Genomic DNA, 18,644 nt, shown 5'->3' with positions numbered 1-18,644 from the left:
CACAAACGTTTTGAAAACACTAAACGCTTCATCCTTGTGCTTGAGAAAGTAAACCCATACTTTCCTCGAGTAATCATCTATAAATGTCATAAAGTAAGAATCTCCCCCTAGAGATAGGTTAGGCATAGGTCCACACAAATCACTATGAACAGGTGCCAACTGTGTATCTCTTCTACTGCTTCTATGCTTATGTGGCTGCTGTGTTTGCTTACCATACACACAATGTTCACAGAATTCAAAATCATTAAATGAAAATCCAGGCAAATAACCAGAACGAGACAAGATTTCCATTCCCTTCTTGGACATATGTCCTAACCGGCTATGCCACAAAGAAACGTTCGGCTGCTCGGTTACATTGATTACATTTTTAGAGACATTTGATACATAAATCATGTAAAGTCCTCCAGACTTTACTCCATGTGCTACTCTCATAGAACCCTTGGATATCTTCCACATGTTCTGTCCAAAAGTGGTGACTTGGCCAGCATCATCAAGTAAACCTGTGCTGATCAAGCTCTTTGTAATTGCGGGAACATGTCTCACATTCTTCAGCATGAAAGAAGAGCCATTCTGAACTTCAATTGAACATCTCCAACACCTAAGATCTCACATGTCTACCCATTGCCTAGCCGAACATGATCTTTAGTGGTCACATAAGAAGTAAACCACTCCTTGTTTGGAGACACATGAAGTGATGCCCCTGAGTCTATAATCCAGTCACTCATTGCATTTCCATCAGATGCTGTAAGAAGAGCTGAGTCCATTGTATTCTTCAAGAAGTAGATGTCTCCTGACACTAGACTGTCATCCTCTGCAACAGTGTTTTTCACATTTATTTCTTGAATCTTCACTGAGGACTTGTTCTTGTCACCATGGTCTTCAGCTTTCTCTTTGCCTTTTTCTGCTTTCCATTCTCTGCAGTCTCTTTTCATGTGACCCTTCTTGCCACAATGGTAGCATTCTATGTCACTCTTGCCTTTAGCACTGCGGGACTTGCTACGAGACTGATTTCTCTTTCCACCTTTGTACTTTTCTTTGGTCCTTCCCCTGACAACTAAGGCTGTTCCTTTGCCTTTGTCCATTGTCTTTCTATTGGTTTCTTCAGTAAGCAGACTTCCTTCTACACCTACTATGTTCAAACCATCTGGAGGTGCAGAATTACTCAAAGCTGTGCGAAAAGTGTCCCAACTTTCCGGCAATGTGATCAAGAGGAACATAGCTCTAACAGGTTCATCAAACTTGACACCTTGAGCTGACAACTGACTATAGATTGTGTTGAATTCATTCAGATGATTGGACATAGGTGTCCCTTCTTTCATCTTCAAGTCAACAAGCTTCTTAAGCCAGTATACCTGTGAAGCTGCACTCTGCTTCTCATAAAGATCACTCAGCTTTAACCATGCTTGATAAGCCGACATCTCGTCTGCTACATTGAAGTAAACGCTTTCTGCCAAAGTCAGCATAATGGTAGAAAGTGCCAATTCATCCATTTCGCTCCATTCATCTTCGTCCATATCTTCTGGTTTTATCCCTTTGAGATTTATAGGTTTTATCTGCTTCTTTTGTACCAACACGTGCCAAATCTGCTTCTTCCACAATGGGAAATTAGTTCCATCCAGCTTCTTGATATTGTAAAGAGCAGTGTCCTATGATCCAGCCATAGCTACGCTTCACAGTGGTTTACTTTCCTGGGAAAAATTCGGCAGAGTTTCCCCTGTAAACTGACCTCTGAACCAATATCAACCTGTCAAATGAACCAAAAAAGCTTCAGATTCTACATAAATTTCGGCAGAGTCTCCTTTGTAAAATGGCTCAAAAAAACAGACCAAAAAACAGCTCAAAAACACTCTCTCTCTGACACTGTAAGCTGCGGGTAAACCTGTCCTGCACCTGTACTGTCTCTGACTGTCCTGTAAGCATAGACTGCGACAATGCCTCAACGGCAGTAAAGCAAAGATGCAATCCAAACTGTCTAACTCACAGTCAATACATCCTACCTGCCTATCTAAGGGTGCTCGAGGGATCGCTCCAAGACCTGTATCACCGAAAGGATCTCAACATTTGAGAATCCCCCAGCTCAATAAAACCTCACTCGACCCTCAACAAAGGCTGCAGTAAATCTGACAGTACATAGACTTCCCACAAAGTCATACATCCACAAATTTCCCATTGTATGCTGTAACCGCTGCAGCGGTTGTTTGCTGCGTGACTCACAGCCAGCAAACCCTCAACAGACATACATCATCTCTGACAATACATTTCATGTGGAAGTACCTATAATGTCAGGATGAAATCTGGAATATCAAGCAGCAAACACAAGCTACCTGATGAAGTAGTGGATGTCGCCTACAGACTGTGTGTAGATGCGCCCGTGTCGTATGTGACACGCCTCCAAGAACTGTGAGCCGTCCTTCGATGTGTAGACAGCCACAAATCAACACTCTGGGAGTGTCGATATCCTCAGCACCTGTAGTCGTAGGCCGAAAACCCCAAATTTGCAGAGTCGGATCTGCACCCGCCAAGACCACGTAGTCGAAAATGGCCTGCGCAGACCTTTGGGGCCGTGTCTTCGCCTGTCGAATTTCACTCCACTCTGAGCTGGTGACTCTAGCCTCCTGCAGTGCTGCCCCGAGCCTCGATCTGAGCTCTGATACCAGTTGAAGGAGTACGAGCGGATGTGCGACGCGAGAGAGAGTGCGAGAAGAAGAGCACGACGATATGGTGAACTCGCTCTACTGTAATGTGTAGAGCATAGTGAGTTCTTATTAGGTTTTTACCTGGCGGCCCGCCCACTTACCTGGGCGACCACATTGGGCTTTATACCCCAACATTCGGCTAGCCACTCCCGTCCACTGCTAGGAGAAGACATCGACATCGGCGATTAGAGCCATTTTGACATCGACTCTTACGTTTTGGCATCGGCTCGACATTACTCCCATTACAGGCGGATTTTTGACATCTGATCTGACATCGGTTTCACATAGACGACTTTTACCGCGATCGACATCTGTGCTTGCTACATGCATGGGTGAGGTACCTCTACCATAGAGGACTGACACCCGGCATCGGCACCAAGCGCACTGATCACGCTCTATGGCACGATTTTTGATTACGACACCTTTGGTGGCTATTCGACTAGAATATTTTTGCTCGGTGGTAGAAATCGGGACATACCTACACCAACACACTAACAGATGCATTTTTTGTGTGAGCACATCTACTGCTACTGAGCTCTTTTGAGAACAGATATCCCCGAAGGGATCACTTTTATTGCATGTTGTAGTTCCTAGTGCATGTTTGAGTGTGGTCACTCATGTACATTGACTTGCGGACACTGACCATTTGCACTACGTGTGGAGCCATTTTTTGGCTAGTTTGGTAGTTTTTCTCGGCCGTTTCTGAGACTCGGACCGGAAGGGCCGTTTCTGAGACTGTGGCTAGTCCATTTGTGTGTGCATTAGCCTTTTTGGAGGGTCGATAGCGTGAGATTTTCTTTGAGTTGGGGTGTGCTCGAATGTTGAGACACCTTCAGTGATACAGGTAGCTGGAGTTCCCACTTTCGGTACCCTCGCCATAGGAAATGTATCTGGACGGTTTCATATGCTTTTCATACCGAGTTGGCAATCACATTGGCAGTGAAAGTATCAATTTTTTGATGCCCAATTAGTGCAGTTTGGCACATTTATGCGTATTTTGAGTTGAGTTTTGACTCCTGATATAAAGGAGACTCTGTCAGATATCCTTTCTGCAAGTCGTGACTTTCATTGTTGGCACCTTTTGAGCCCATTTTGGTTGAGATTTTACTCCCGAGATACAAAGGTTACTCTACCTAAATTCCTGCAGCTTCTCGCCATACTTCAGCACCTCTCAAACCCTCTTGTCAGCAATGACTTCTTCTTCAAAAAAGGACGAGTATTTCATTTGTAATGGATCTCTCTCTCTCTCTCTCTCTCTCTCTCTCTCTCTCTCTCTCTCTCTCTCTCTCTCTCTCTCTCTCTCTCTCTCACACACACACACACACACACACAAAACAATAAATTCAATACGAGTGTCGTGTGATAGATACATGATAATGAAACAATAGAAATTATGAGCAGGATTTGGGTAATTACATGCACAACGGGAGAGGTAGGCCAATATGTTTCCTTTGCCCTCTTCTGCTACCGAGTTAGAAACACAGCAGGTGAGAATCAGGGTAGTTTACAAAAAAAACCTCTTCATTCTTTACTAATTTTCATTCCAAATTACCGATGCTTAGAGTCGAGATGATATTCTTCATTTGTTGTGCAAAGTATGATCTGTGGTGTACGTATTCCTTGAGTTGTCCAACCACAATGCCAAACATCCCCCACCTGGCATTGCCACAAACTCATTCTTCAGGCTCCCTTGGTAGCTTGTCGCTCAACGCCCTTGCCATCTTGGAAATATTGTTGTAGCTCCCTAGCGCTAATACTCAACAGTGACAAAGGAGGAGGAGTCAGGGGCCGGGGCAAGCAGGGTTGGAGAGGGGGGAGTGTCAAGAGGAAAAGACTGCGAAGAGAGGAGCTGTAGCCTCTCTCATAGGCACAAAAGGGTGTCTGAGTGGACCTTCTGCTTATGAACGTCCAATGGTGTTTTACATGGGCGAAGATCAGCCCCGGCCAGATTGAAGGTGAAAGGGGACACCATTGCTGATGTGTTATGTATGTAGGAAGTAAACATGCAGAGAGAGTATTTGGGCCTTCACTCCTGCATCCGCACCATCTCCTGATACTCTCTCTCTCTCTCTCTCTCTCTCTCTCTCTCTCTCTCTCTCTCTCTCTCTCTCTCTCTCTCTCTCTCTCTCTCTCTCTCTCTGTGTGTGTGTGTGTGTGTGTGTGTGTGTGTGTGTGTGTGTGTGTGTGTGTGTGTGTGTGTGTGTGTGTGTGTGTGTGTGTGTGTGTGTGTGTGTGTGTGTGTGTGTGTGTGTGTGTGTGTGTGTGTGTGTGTGTGTGTGTGTGTGTGTGTGTGTGTGTGTGCGGATAGTAAGGCAGGTAGTAATGCCGATGCAAAGGTTGCACTAAATGGTACCCCTAGCCATGAATGGTTTGATCACATTAAACACTACAAAAAGTGCAATGTCATTGGAGAAACAACAAAGCAGAGTTTCCTAATCAGGATTGAAGATGGGCGCTCATGACCACTACTTGAGGACCTACGCAACAAGGCTGAGGCTGCGGCATGTTGTTGGTTAGTAGGAAAAATATGCAAGCAGAACTTCAGAAGGGTGACGTTGTGAGGTGTATAGTGTGCACACCCAGAGGCGAGTTACCAGGGGGAGAAAATGGCAGGGTAGGAGCGGAGCCAAGCTGAAAAGGTGAAGAGATATTTATGCACGGACCTCGACCCTAGAGCTTAAAGGTGGATGCAACACAGGTCCCTAGACTCGCCAGTATCCGTTGTGGGTGAAAAGGACTCTTCAAAACATGGGCCACGTCAATGGGACAAAGAGGATGGCCGAAGGAAGGATTTGCCAACACGTGGCATCCTGAATCCTTCCTTCTATTATACGTAGTATAGATGCACACTTAGCAATGAAATTTATACCAAAAAATATCAAGCTTCTAAATCTTTCACGCTTTATATAACATTGAATTAAATCTTACACTTGGCGCCTCTATGTATCATTGTGTTTTGGCCCCGAGAATGTGCACATTGCACGTTGTAGCTTTGTACAAAGGGCCTTAGTCGGATAGTGTTGGAGTCGAATTGGCACTACCTACACCTAATGTGGAATAGCATGAGTGTGTTGAGTCTGTGTGTGTGTGTGTGTGTGTGTGTGTGTGTGTGTGTGTGTGTGTGTGTGTGTGTGTGTGTGTGTGTGTGTGTGTGTGTGTGTGTGTGTGTGTGAGAGAGAGAGAGAGAGAGAGAGAAGAAGAAGACAAAGAAGAGAATTTTTAACATCGTGAGAAACTATCCCAAGAGACCTCAAAGATCTACTCAACGAGAGAGAGAGAGAGAGAGAGAGAGAGAGAGAGAGAGAGAGAGAGGTCTCGGATATGGCTTACCAATAATAAATTTTGCAATCAAAGGAATTTTAAAATAAATAAAGGCAAAATAAAACTCTTTTGAATTTTAGGTCAAAATTTAAAGAATTGATTATATTTGCACTAAAACTTGCAAAAATTTTGTCGACTTTCTTAAACGCAAGCTTGGAATCTAGCTAGAAATTTATGATTTTAGTGGTAAAAATACACTAAACCTTGGTTTATTGCAAACATTGGGAATCTTAAATAGCCCCAAAATGGAAGAACATGACGAACATAGAAAAGCCAAATGCCAATTACATCCACGATCACTCTCTCACCACTCTAAGTACATGCTATGCCAAGAGTGGAGGGGCACACTTATTGAAAAATTATTACACCCTCGCATGGGGCATCGATATGTGTGTGTGTGTGTGTGTGTGTGTGTGTGTGTGTGTGTGTGTGTGTGTGTGTGTGTGTGTGTGTGTGTGTGTGTGTGAGAGAGAGAGAGAGAGAGAGAGAGAGAGCGAGTGAGATGAGCCCTAGAGGCATCCGTGTGTCATTTAAAGGGTGACTCTACTTTATGTATATATATACACACACACACACACATATATATACATATATATATACGCACACTAAATAGTTGCAAGCTGAAGCTGTGTATTATGAAGCAAAAAGATTACAAGGGAAATACACTATGTGTGCAGGGGATCGATATACAAGGCTAGGTAAGACTTGAGAGGCTCAACTCGAGATCACTTGAGATCACACTCAAAAGCATAATCAATCTCATCAAAACTGACGCTCATATATGCATAAAACCAACTCCACAATCCGCTATCTGCAAAAACCTGTGACTGCATATCTGTAGCCACACAAGCATACACTAATCCTCACTTCTGCAAGAGTGGGTACAAGAACACCAAACTGTGTCCAAACTGACAAATCCTGTCAAAATCTGTCAAAGTGAGAGTAAACACTCGATCATTGTCAAAGTGGGAGTCTAGCTCGACTACTAGACCATCAGAGAGAAAACTGCGGATACGCATAAACCATGGCGAGAATCTGAAAAAAAAATCGGCAAAGTTTTTTCAAAAAAATTAGCAAAAAACTCAAAAAATCTCACCGAATCTCATTATGACAGACACTCTCTGTGTCTCAGGAAACAGATCCACAAAATGGCATACATAACACTACCAAAAGCCTGGCAAAATAGCTCACTCCTGACCGAGTGGCTCTATGGACGTGTATGTGTCCAAAAATGTTGTAAACTTGCAAATCTACTACATGAGAGCTACTCCTAGCTCAAGCGGTATCCATAAAATGCGTACATAGCATGAAATTGTGCAGAACAGTGCTAAAAAAACTATCTGGAATGCCCCACAGAGTCAAACAATGCGCATAAAACCGCATCTGGATGTGGGAAGATTTGAAAGTCACATCCCAAAGCATCCCTTATGTACAGAAAAAAAAGATGGATTCTCTCTCAAATAGCACCACATTGTTTCATACATAGCGAAAGATGTAAACCACATGACTCTCTACAATGTAGGAATCAAACTACAAAACCTCGATATGTCGAGGTTTTGTTGACAGGCTACTGCAGAAAATTCAGCGCTCAGAATTTCAAGATTTTGATATGACCAACGCGTTCAGAACATGTCAAAACCCTAGGGTAGATTCCTGGATCACATGTATCCGAGTCTGGGTGTGAGAGATATACCAAAAACATTCGTTTCCGGTCCAAAAACGCGACATAGACTTGCTACTGCTGCACTCGCTGTAATTTTGATCAGAATTTCAGAAATGACATCACCATCGTGTTCGAAATGTACCAAAACCCCAACCTAAACTCCTGGATCATATCTATCCGACTCCATGTGGCCGAGATATTAAAAAAACACTTTTTCGAGAGCCTGCTCTTTCTCTACAAAATTCAGCAATGGCTTGCTACGAAAGCTCTATACAAGCTGAATATACATGCCTAAGCTGAGATCTTACACCGCAGAGCCATATCCACTGCCGCCGAGCTCAAGCCACCATAGCCGAGCTCCGTCGCTTTGGTCTTGCCATCGGGAAGCCGTCGCACGCGCGTCGCCAAAACATTTGATACCACTTGTGAGTGTACGTGTGCATGGATACGTACATGCGTGCATGGTGCAGTGCGTGCAGGGAATGGGAAGAGCACGAGACCATGTGTAGGTGGAGCAACCTCTGGAAGAAGTGGTGAGGAGCTCCTTATCCTCATGTATATGAAGAATAAGGGTATGTACACATGTGGGCAGGCGGGTGAACACTGGACGTCCGTGCGGGTAAAAGGCGGAGTGCTTTTACCCCAACACGAAGAAGGTGTTAATGGGTACAAGGACCTAGAGCCCGAGATGGTATTCTCTATTGCGGACAAGGACCTAGAACCCGAGATTGTCTCCTCTATCGTGAACATGGACCTAGAGCCCGAGATGGTGTTCAATTATCTTTTCGAGAGAGCGTTAGGAATAAAGACAAGTGGGCAGACCATCGTATCACCATTATCAACATATATGAAGAATACGAGCGAAAGTGCGACGCGAGGGAGAGTGCGAGAAGAAGAGCACGACGATATGGTGAACTCGCTCTGTTGTAATGTGTAGAGCATAGTGAGTTCTTATTAGGTTTTTACAAAAGAATATGTGTACATACCTGGCGGCCCGCCCACTTACCTGGGGGACCACATTGGGCTTTATACCCCAACAACCTCCCACTTAAAGTCCATAGTGGTACTTTAAGTATGAGAGAAGCTAATATACAAGAGATGTAGAGAAGTGATGTACTACCCTACACCTAACTGCTTGCGAAAATGCGCAAAGCTCTTTGAGGGAAGTCCTTTTGTAAGTAGATCAGCAGGATTTTCTGTGGTGTGAACTTTGACAAGCTAAATTTGCTTATCCTCGAGTATTTCCCTAATGAAATGATACTTAACATCCACATGCTTTGTATTTGAGTGATAAACTGGATTGCGAGCCAATTGTATAGCACTTTGACTATCACAATATAACACAGGCATCTCTTCTTTGATTCCCAAATCTGTTACTAGTCAATTAAGCCAAATTGATTCTTTGCATGCCTCTGATGCTGCAACATATTCAACCTCTGTAGTAGACTGAGTAACACAATCTTGTAATCTAGAACGCCATGCTACTGCTCCACCATCCAATGTAAAGACATACCCTGACGTAGACCTTCGGTTGTCTAAGTCACCTGCATAATCTAAGTCTGTAAAACCCTTTACACTTAGCTCCTAACTCCCATAGCATATACGCATACTCTTTGTAGCTTTCAGGTATCTCAATATTCCTTTCACTGCCTCCCAATGTTTCTTGCCTGGGTTTGACATATATCGACTTACTACTCCCACTGCAAATGCAATGTCTGGGCGAGTAGCAATCATTGCATACATCAAACTACCCACTGCAGACGCATATGGAATCTTATCCATTTTAGTCTGTTCTTCCTCAGACACGGGACAATCTTGTTTGCTAAGTTTCACATATGGTGGCAATGGAACACTCAATGACTTTCCCTTCTCCATATTGAAACGTTGCAAAACCTTGTCAATATACGTTGTTTGAGATAACCAAATCAACTTCTTTGATCTGTCTCTCTCAATGTGCATACCAAGTATATGACTTGCCTCACCCATGTCTTTCATGTCAAATGATTTTTCCATCTTTGACTTCAAAGCTGAAATTTCTTCCAAGTGCTTGCCAGCAATCAACATGTCATCCACATACAAAATAAGGATCAGCCAACTTCCATCCTTAGACTTCTTTGTATAAAGACAGTGATCGAACTCACTACGTTTGTAGCCTTGAGAAAGCATAAACTTGTTGAACTTATGGTACCATGCCCTCGGTGATTGTTTTAAGCCATAAAGACTCTTTAACAACTGCCATACCAAATCTTCCTTGCCTTTCTCAACAAACCCTTCTGGCTGCTGCATGTAAATTTCCACATCTAAATCACCATGCAAGAACGTTGTCTTGACATCCATTTGGTGCAACACCAAATCTCATATGGCAACCAATGCAAGAAAGCATCTCAATGTAGTCATCTTGACCACCGGAGATAAGACTTCATCAAAGTCAACGCCTTGTTCTTGCTTAAATCCCTTGGCAACAAGCCTTGATTTGTACTTTGGCTGACTATCATGAGCGGTGATCTTATACCTGTAAACCCTTTTACAAGGTAAAGGCCTTTTTGCCCTGTGGTAATTTAACTAGCTTCCATGTCTGGTTTTTATGCAGAGATGACATCTCTGACTGCATGGCCAATTGCCAATTCCCGGAGTCCTTCATTTGCACTGCTTCCTTGTAACATGAAGGCTCATTGCAATCAGTCAACATGACATAGTTCATAGATGGAACAAACCTATCAGGAGGTCGCGTGACACGTCCAGATCTACGCACAATAGGTGGCTCAGGCTCGGCCACAACCCGTGGTTCCACTCTATCCTGTCCTTGCTCCTCTTGAGCCCTGACATTTTGTCTTGCACGTGCAGGTCTATCTTCTTGGAAGACAACTCTTCTAATCTCCTCAACCCTCTCTGGTTTAGAATGATATTTGGCTTCATTAAAGTGAACATCATTGCTGCGGATAGCCTTTCTGGATTCGGGATCCCAAAGTCTATACCCCATCTCACCAGAATTACCATAGCCTAGAAAGATGCACTTTTTACTCTTTGGCTCAAGTTTGTTCCTAAATTCCTTTGGAACATGAGTATATGCCTCACAGCCAAAGACTCTGAGATGCTTGTATGAGGGCACCTTGCCTGACCATACCATCTCTGCCACACTGAATCCTTCTGCAAAACCTTCCTAGGAGATCTATTTATGAGATGAACAGCTGTTGATACAGCTTCAGCCCAAAACCCATTTGGCAGCTGTGCATTAGACAACATACTTCTGACCGTCTCTTGTATGGTCCTATTCATCCTCTCAGCAACACCATTTTGAGGAGGATTGTAAGGAGCATTAAGTTCACGTTTTATACCTTTTGACTCACAAAAGTCCTGAAAGGCCTTTGAAACATACTCTCCACCATTGTCAATGCGTAAGCATTTAATCTTCTTGCCACTCTGATTCTCCACAAGTGTCACAAACGTTTTGAAAACACTAAATGCTTCATCCTTGTGCTTCAGAAAGTAAACCCATACTTTCCTAGAGTAATCATCTATAAATGTCATAAAGTAAGAAGCTCCCCCTAGAGATAGGTTAGGCATAGGTCCACACAAATCACTATGAACAAGTGCCACCTGTGTATCTCTTCTACTCCTTCTATGCTTATGTGGCTGTTGTGTTTGCTTACCATACACACAATGTTCACAGAATTCAAAATCATTAAATGAAAGCCAGGCAAATAACCAGAACGAGACAAGATTTCCATTCCCTTCTTGGACATATGTCCTAACCGGCTATGCCACAAAGAAATGTTCGGCTGCTCGGTTACATTGATTACATTTTTACAGACATTTGATACATAAATCATGTAAAGTCCTCCAGACTTTACTCCATGTGCTACTATCATAGAACCCTTGGATATCTTCCACATGTTCTGTCCAAAAGTGGTGACGTAGCCAGCATCATCAAGTAAACATGTGCTTATCAAGATCTTTGTAATTGCGGGAACATGTCTCACATTCTTCAGCGTGAAAGAAGAGCCATTCTGAAACTTCAATTGAATATCTCCAGCACCTAAGATCTCACATGTTTGCCCATTGCCTAGCCGAACATGATCTTTAGTGGTCACATAAGAGGTAAACCAATCCTTGTTTGGAGACACATAAAGTGATGCCCCTGAGTCTATAATCCAGTCACTCAGTGCATGTCCATCAAATGCTGTAAGAAGAGCTGAGTCCATTGTATTCTTCAAGAAGTAGATGTCTCCTGACACTAGACTGTCATCCTCTGCAACAGTGTTTTTCACATTTATTTCTTGAATCTTCACTGAGGACTTGTTCTTGTCACCATGGTCTTCAGCTTTCTCTTTGCCTTTTTCTGCTTTCCATTCTCTGCAGTCTCTTTTCATGTGACCCTTCTTGCCACAATGGTAGCATTCTATGTCACTCTTGCCTTTAGCACTGCGGGACTTGCTACGAGACTGATTCCTCTTTCCACCTTTGTACTTTTCTTTGGTCCTTCCCCTGACAACTAAGGATGTTCCTTTGCCTTTGTCCATTGTCTTTCTGTTGGTTTCTTCAGTAAGCAGACTGCCTTCTACACCTGCTATGGTCAAACCATCTGGAGGTGCAGAATTACTCAAAGCTGTGCGAAAAGTGTCCCAACTTTCTGGCAATGTGATCAACAGGAACATAGATCTAACAGGTTCATCAAACTTGACACCTTGAGCTGGCAACTGACTGTAGATGGTGTTGAATTCATTCAGATGATTGGACATAGGTGTCCCTTCTTTCATCTTCAAGTCAACAAGCTTCTTAAGCCAGTATACCTGTGAAGCTGCACTCTGCTTCTCATAAAGATCACTCAGCTTTAACCATGCTTGATAAGCCGACATCTCGTCTGCTACATTGAAGTAAACGCTTTCTGCCAAAGTCAGCATAATGGTAGAAAGTGCCAATTCATCCATTTCGCTCCATTCATCTTCGTCCATATCTTCTGGTTTTATCCCTTTGAGATTTATAGGTTTTATCTGCTTCTTTTGTACCAACACGTGCCAAATCTGCTTCTTCCACAATGGGAAATTAGTTCCATCCAGCTTCTTGATATTGTAAAGAGCAGTGTCCTATGATCCAGCCATAGCTACGCTTCACAGTGGTTTACTTTCCTGGGAAAAATTCGGCAGAGTTTCCCCTGTAAACTGACCTCTGAACCAATATCAACCTGTCAAATGAACCAAAAAAGCTTCAGATTCTACATAAATTTCGGCAGAGTCTCCTTTGTAAAATGGCTCAAAAAAACAGACCAAAAAACAGCTCAAAAACACTCTCTCTCTGACACTGTAAGCTGCGGGTAAACCTGTCCTGCACCTGTACTGTCTCTGACTGTCCTGTAAGCATAGACTGCGACAATGCCTCAACGGCATTAAAGCAAAGATGCAATCCAAACTGTCTAACTCACAGTCAATACATCCTAGCTGCCTATCTAAGGGTGCTCGAGGGATCACTCCAAGACCTGTATCACCGAAAGGATCTCAACATTCGAGAATCCCCCAGCTCAATAAAACCTCACTCGACCCTCAACAAAGGCTGCAGTAAATCTGACAGTACATAGACTTCCCACAAAGTCATACATCCACAAATTTCCCATTGTATGCTGTAACCGCTGCAGCGGTTGTTTGCTGCGTGACTCACAGCCAGCAAACCCTCAACAGACATACATCATCTCTGACAATACATTTCATGTGGAAGTACCTATAATGTCAGGATGAAATCTGGAATATCAAGCAGCAAACACAAGCTACCTGATGAAGTAGTGGATGTCGCCTACAGTCTGTATGTAGATGCGCCCGTGTCGTATGTGACACGCCTTCAAGAACTGTGAGTTGTCCTTCGATGTGTAGACAGCTACAAATCAGCACTCTGGGAGTGCCGATACCCTCAGCACCTGCAGTCGTAAGCCAAAACCCCAAATTTGCAGAGTCAAATCTGCACCTGTCGAGACCACGTAGTCGAAAATGGCATGCGCAGAACTTTGTCGAAGCCAAACGGTGGCCGAGATGTCCCACAGGATTTGTGGCCGTGTCTTCGCCTGTCAAATCTCACTCCAATCTGAGCAGGTGACTCTAGCTTCCCGCAATGCTCCCCCGAGCCTCAATCTGAGCTCTGATACCAGTTGAAGGAGTACGAGCGAAAGTGCGACGCGAGAGAGAGTGCGAGAAGAAGAGCACGACGATATGGTGAACTCGCTCTGTTGTAATGTGTAGAGCATAGTGAGTTCTTATTTGGTTTTTACAAAAGAATATGTGTACATACCTGGCGGCCCGCCCACTTACCGGGGTGACCACATTGGGCTTTATACCCCAAGAATATATGGACCTTCTTGATTAAGGAAAGAGCTAAGATATGGGAGCACCTGAAAGGCATCCATGTGGAAGGGGAATAGCTCCTGGTAGGATACTTTAATATGGTGAAGAAGAGAAAGGACAGATTAGATTCATCAAACATGTTAGGTGTATCAGAAAGATCCAAATGGCTAAGCTAATGTGAGAAGTGGGCTTTATTGGACATATGGGAGGTGGGCACGTGGAATAGCACGCCAGGGTTCATGTATACCAGTTTGTAGTATGCCAGCATAGCTTCTCGACAAAATCGATGCTACTATTCTCACCATGCTGACTGGCTACCGTCAATGCTAGAAATGAAGGTGGTGACTTGAGAGTTCTTATCATACCACTCATTGTTAAGCATGAAATTAGAAAAAATCAAAGGAGGACATCTCCCCCAAGGTTCCAAGAAGTTGCTTACGACAAGGGCTCACCTTTTCAGAGACCCTATCTTCAAAAGCCTAGCCAAAAATCGATGAGAATCTTTGAAAAGATGTGAATTTGGCAAGGCCTAGGGCGTGGAATATCTTCACCAAGAATATTCAAAAAGCAATCAAGACTGTAGGTCCTAGAAGGAAGAAACATCGCAAGGAGCGCTTAAAGCAACTCGCTGACGAAGTAGAGCTATTAACCACCAAAACCATGAAGGCTCGGCTTCTGAAGGTGAGCACAAAAGGTGGCTAGAAGCAAAGTGTGACTTGACCGAACAACAACTAGAGGAGGTGAGGAAGGCCAAAATATCATCCAGAGAAACCTTTCTCTAGCCGGAGGAGGCCAATCAATCTCACTTTTTCACGGCCCTTAAAGTCAAGAGGAATTGGGGCATTGTCCACTCGCTCACCGATGCGGATGGAAATGTTGTTAAGGACCTGGATGAAATGGTTGAACTCGTGCTTGACCACTTACAATAGATAATTGGCCAGCCTTAGGTCCACCCCTGGAAGTGGATGAAGCCAGATCCACTCTTCTTGGAAGTGTCAAAAAAATGATGACTCATTCAGACACCAACCTCTTGGAGAAGACGTTCTCCCATGAGAAATTCTCTCTCATGTTGTTGCAAGCTTTGGGCAAAGAGTATGGGAGGTTTGCTCCTTGTCCGGCCAAGTGTCTTGCCTTTGCCATGGGGTGGCCTCCCTTTTAGCTGATGTAACTATGGTTGTTGGGAGACGTCATGGCTCGGCATGAGCATGACTAGGATCTGTAATTCTTTTGGATGGCTAATATAATTCACTCACAATTGTGAGTTCTGCCCAAAAAAAAAAAAAAAAGACCTTATGTTTAAGTGTCTTTCAATACACAACTTCAATGGAAAACTCACACCTTGAGAACAGAAAGAGTCTCTTGGAATATCACAAGAATAAGACCTATGTTTTAGTGTCTTTCGATACACAACTTCAATCATGGAATGCTTTCATGCCGCTTGCCAAAAATGCCTTTTGAGATGTTTTGTGGATCTTGTTGAATTCTTAATTCCAAACGTAAAGGTTTGTGAATCCACCACTTGGTTCTAAGAGCAAACTAGGGATGCATCTACTACGGAGCTTATTGTTGAAAAACATTAGAGAAAACTCTCGATCACTTAAATTAGTGTTAGCCTGCTTAAGTAGAGGAAGAAGAAAAGATGACTCTGCTAGTTTCTTCTTTCAATGGTTAGTTTGTGGTGCCCTGGCTTGGTGGTCAAGGGGGTTGCTTTGGCAGGGCTTCCTCCTTGGTGGCAACCCTAAGACAGTCTTGGCTTTGCTTTGTTGCTTATTGTCTCAGGGTGCCTCCCTTTGTCAACCGATGTATGGTTGCATGGTTTGGATGATATGGTGGATCGGTTGTTGGTAGATGCCATGGCTTGGTTGGAGCATGGCTATCATTGTAACTTTTTTTGTTTTTGTAGTATATATACACTCACTATTGTGAGTTTTGGGGAAAAAAAGTTTCATAATTTCTATTGCTTATGCTAAAAGGCAATTACAAAAGATGCACCATGGTTTTTCTCTTTTAGAGTATTTGTTGAGAATTTCAGGAGGATTTCCCCTTTCTCTCTTGCTCCCAAATTCCCAATAAGCCATTTTGGGAGAGAGAGAGAGAGAGAGAGAGAGAGAGAGAGAGAGAGAGAGCGGGTGCGTGTGTGTGTGTGTGTGTGAGAGAGAGAGAGAGAGGGAGAGAGAACCTTCAAGCATCAAAGTAGCTGGTTAGACATGCAGGGAGGGTAATTCTCTCCCTCCTCCACTGACTGCACCTCTTTGAGGTGCAATTGCAAAACAAATGCAAAAGACCAATCCGACATCCGCATGTGCGTAAAACTCCAAAGGTCACACGAGTCAATTCTCAATCCCTTTATGATTACCCCTCTCCGTGTGGAAGATATCTTATTAGGAGACCACCCCACGAAAGAGGGGTAACTGTTTTGAGTTACCCCTCCACTAACTGCACCTGCAATTGCAAAAAGAATGTATTGCCTTGCACACTCTATGTGTGTATGTGAAGCTCAACACATCAAATCCACTCTATGTGTGTACGTGAAGATCAACACATCAAATCCATCAAATTGCTATCTCTTTTACGATTACCCCCTTCCATGTGAAGGGTACCTTACTAAAAAGAGCCTACAAAATCTATATGACTACAACGTATTTGGCGAGGAGAAGGCAAGAGAGAATACAAAGTACTTGGATACCAAGAAAGAGCCCACAAAATTTATACGACTCTGAGGAACCTAGAAAAAGTAGTAAGGCTGCGAAACCTAGAAAAAGCATAATATTCTCTCTCTCTCTCTCTCTCTCTCTCTCTCTCTCTCTCTCTCACACACACACACACACACACACACAAGCAAGCCCTCAATGGAGGGCCAATCATAGCCTAGATAGCTAGTAGCTATCTAGGCTTCAAGAGAGTTGAACCATTTGTCCTCTTTATGGTCAACACAAAATTACAAGACTTAAAAAATTTCAGTGATGGGTACTTCCTTTTCACCAACCCCAAGAGTCTTCACTACCACTACAGTATACCAAGTACCCTTGTCCAATAGAGGCTACTTTGGACCAACTCCAAGTAATTTGCTCCCCACCCAAACTACTAGGTTGGTCGCTTCACTTTAAAGCAACTAGAACCAACTTAGCACTATTTTGACGTCATCCCATGAGGAGAAAACCATTCAATTTTCCAAACTAAGAATTCTAGTCTACTTCCAATTGAAAGGGACATGTAAATGTAAATTGAGAGGCTAGACAAGTTATTCATGATGCTTGGTGTTGAGGATTCTATTGTACAAGTAGGAGGAGTGTAGAGCCGACCCAAATTCCAATCCGTAGCAAGGTAGATTGTGGAGGTAACCCATCAAAAAAAAGTTGCTATGTACATGTCAAATTGCCAATGGTGTTTTTTTATGGTTAGACCCAAAAAGCCAAGTGGGCCTTGGGGTCTTGTGTTGTAGTTAGATCAAGCAAAAAGAGGGATTTTCGCCTTCATCCATGACCTTGCGGCTCCTTTTGCTTGAAAGTGCCATATTTTGGCTACAAAATCGTCTCTTATGAGTACTACATTTGGTACTATCTCACCTTCACTGTGATGACTTTTGTATGCCTTTCCTATGTCCTTCAGTTCGACCTAAGTGCACAATAATTTTTTAGTGCCTCAAAACACTATTGAGCACCTCAATTCCACTTTCCTATGACTTTTGTATGCCTTTCCTATGACCTTCAGTTCGACCTAAGTGCACAATAATTTTTTAGTGCCTCAAACACTATTGAGCATCTCAATTCCACTTTTAAGTGTACATACATCATACATGACATTCACGGCAATGATCATAATGATTTAGGCCTCTTGGTAAGGATAGACCATTTCCATATAGGTACTATAGAAAACCTTGGGGTAGAAGCTCATTTATGTGTCTTGAATGCAACAAGAAAGTTAATAATCCAAAATTAAAATGCCTTCAGATTCGTGTTTGAAAAAAATCATTCTCACAAACATACCAACTTCCCTTTCACGTGGATTCAAAGAGAAAAATTTTCAAAATAATTGGTATTTTTCACAATTTCACTCTATTTTCTTGAATTTTTCAAGCGGATTTTCTCCTTCTACTACTCCCTTCAAGTGGTGTATACATACTCGTTCATTTGTATTTTTATTCATTTAGTGGCTAGATTCTTTCAGCTCAATAACGGCTTTCTCCATGGTTTGCGATATTTTGCATCAACCAAAAGGGTCGTGTAGTAGATGTGAATCAAACCCACACCCTTTAGGGGTTCATCCTTGCAATTGACGATCTACACCAAGAGAGCCACACTGCCTCATTGCTCTCTCAATGCACTTTAGCTTTAAGAAAAAACCAATTGTTGTTTGCTCCCCCATCATCCACCTCGTGCAACACTCTACACCCTGGTCTGCCTTCGCCCACATGGCCTCTTGCATCTTCTCCGTCAGCCTCCTGCTTCGTCCCCGCCTTCCTGCTTCTCGCGACAGCTTACTAGTCGCATCCTGAAAGATTAGCGTGTTCTTTTCTTTTTTCAAAATTGTTAGGACATACTCCCTTCAACCGGCTTTCAAACAACTCAAGGCTAAGCTGAGACACACTTTTTGCTAACGCTGGTTCAAAGTTGAGATATTCATCAAGTTCTTGTAATT

The sequence above is a fragment of the Adiantum capillus-veneris genome, chromosome 6, assembly GCF_014529385.1.
Source record: "Adiantum capillus-veneris isolate H3 chromosome 6, ASM1452938v2, whole genome shotgun sequence".
NCBI classification, from domain to species: Eukaryota; Viridiplantae; Streptophyta; class Polypodiopsida; order Polypodiales; family Pteridaceae; genus Adiantum; species Adiantum capillus-veneris.
This window is presented reverse-complemented; position numbering follows the sequence as displayed.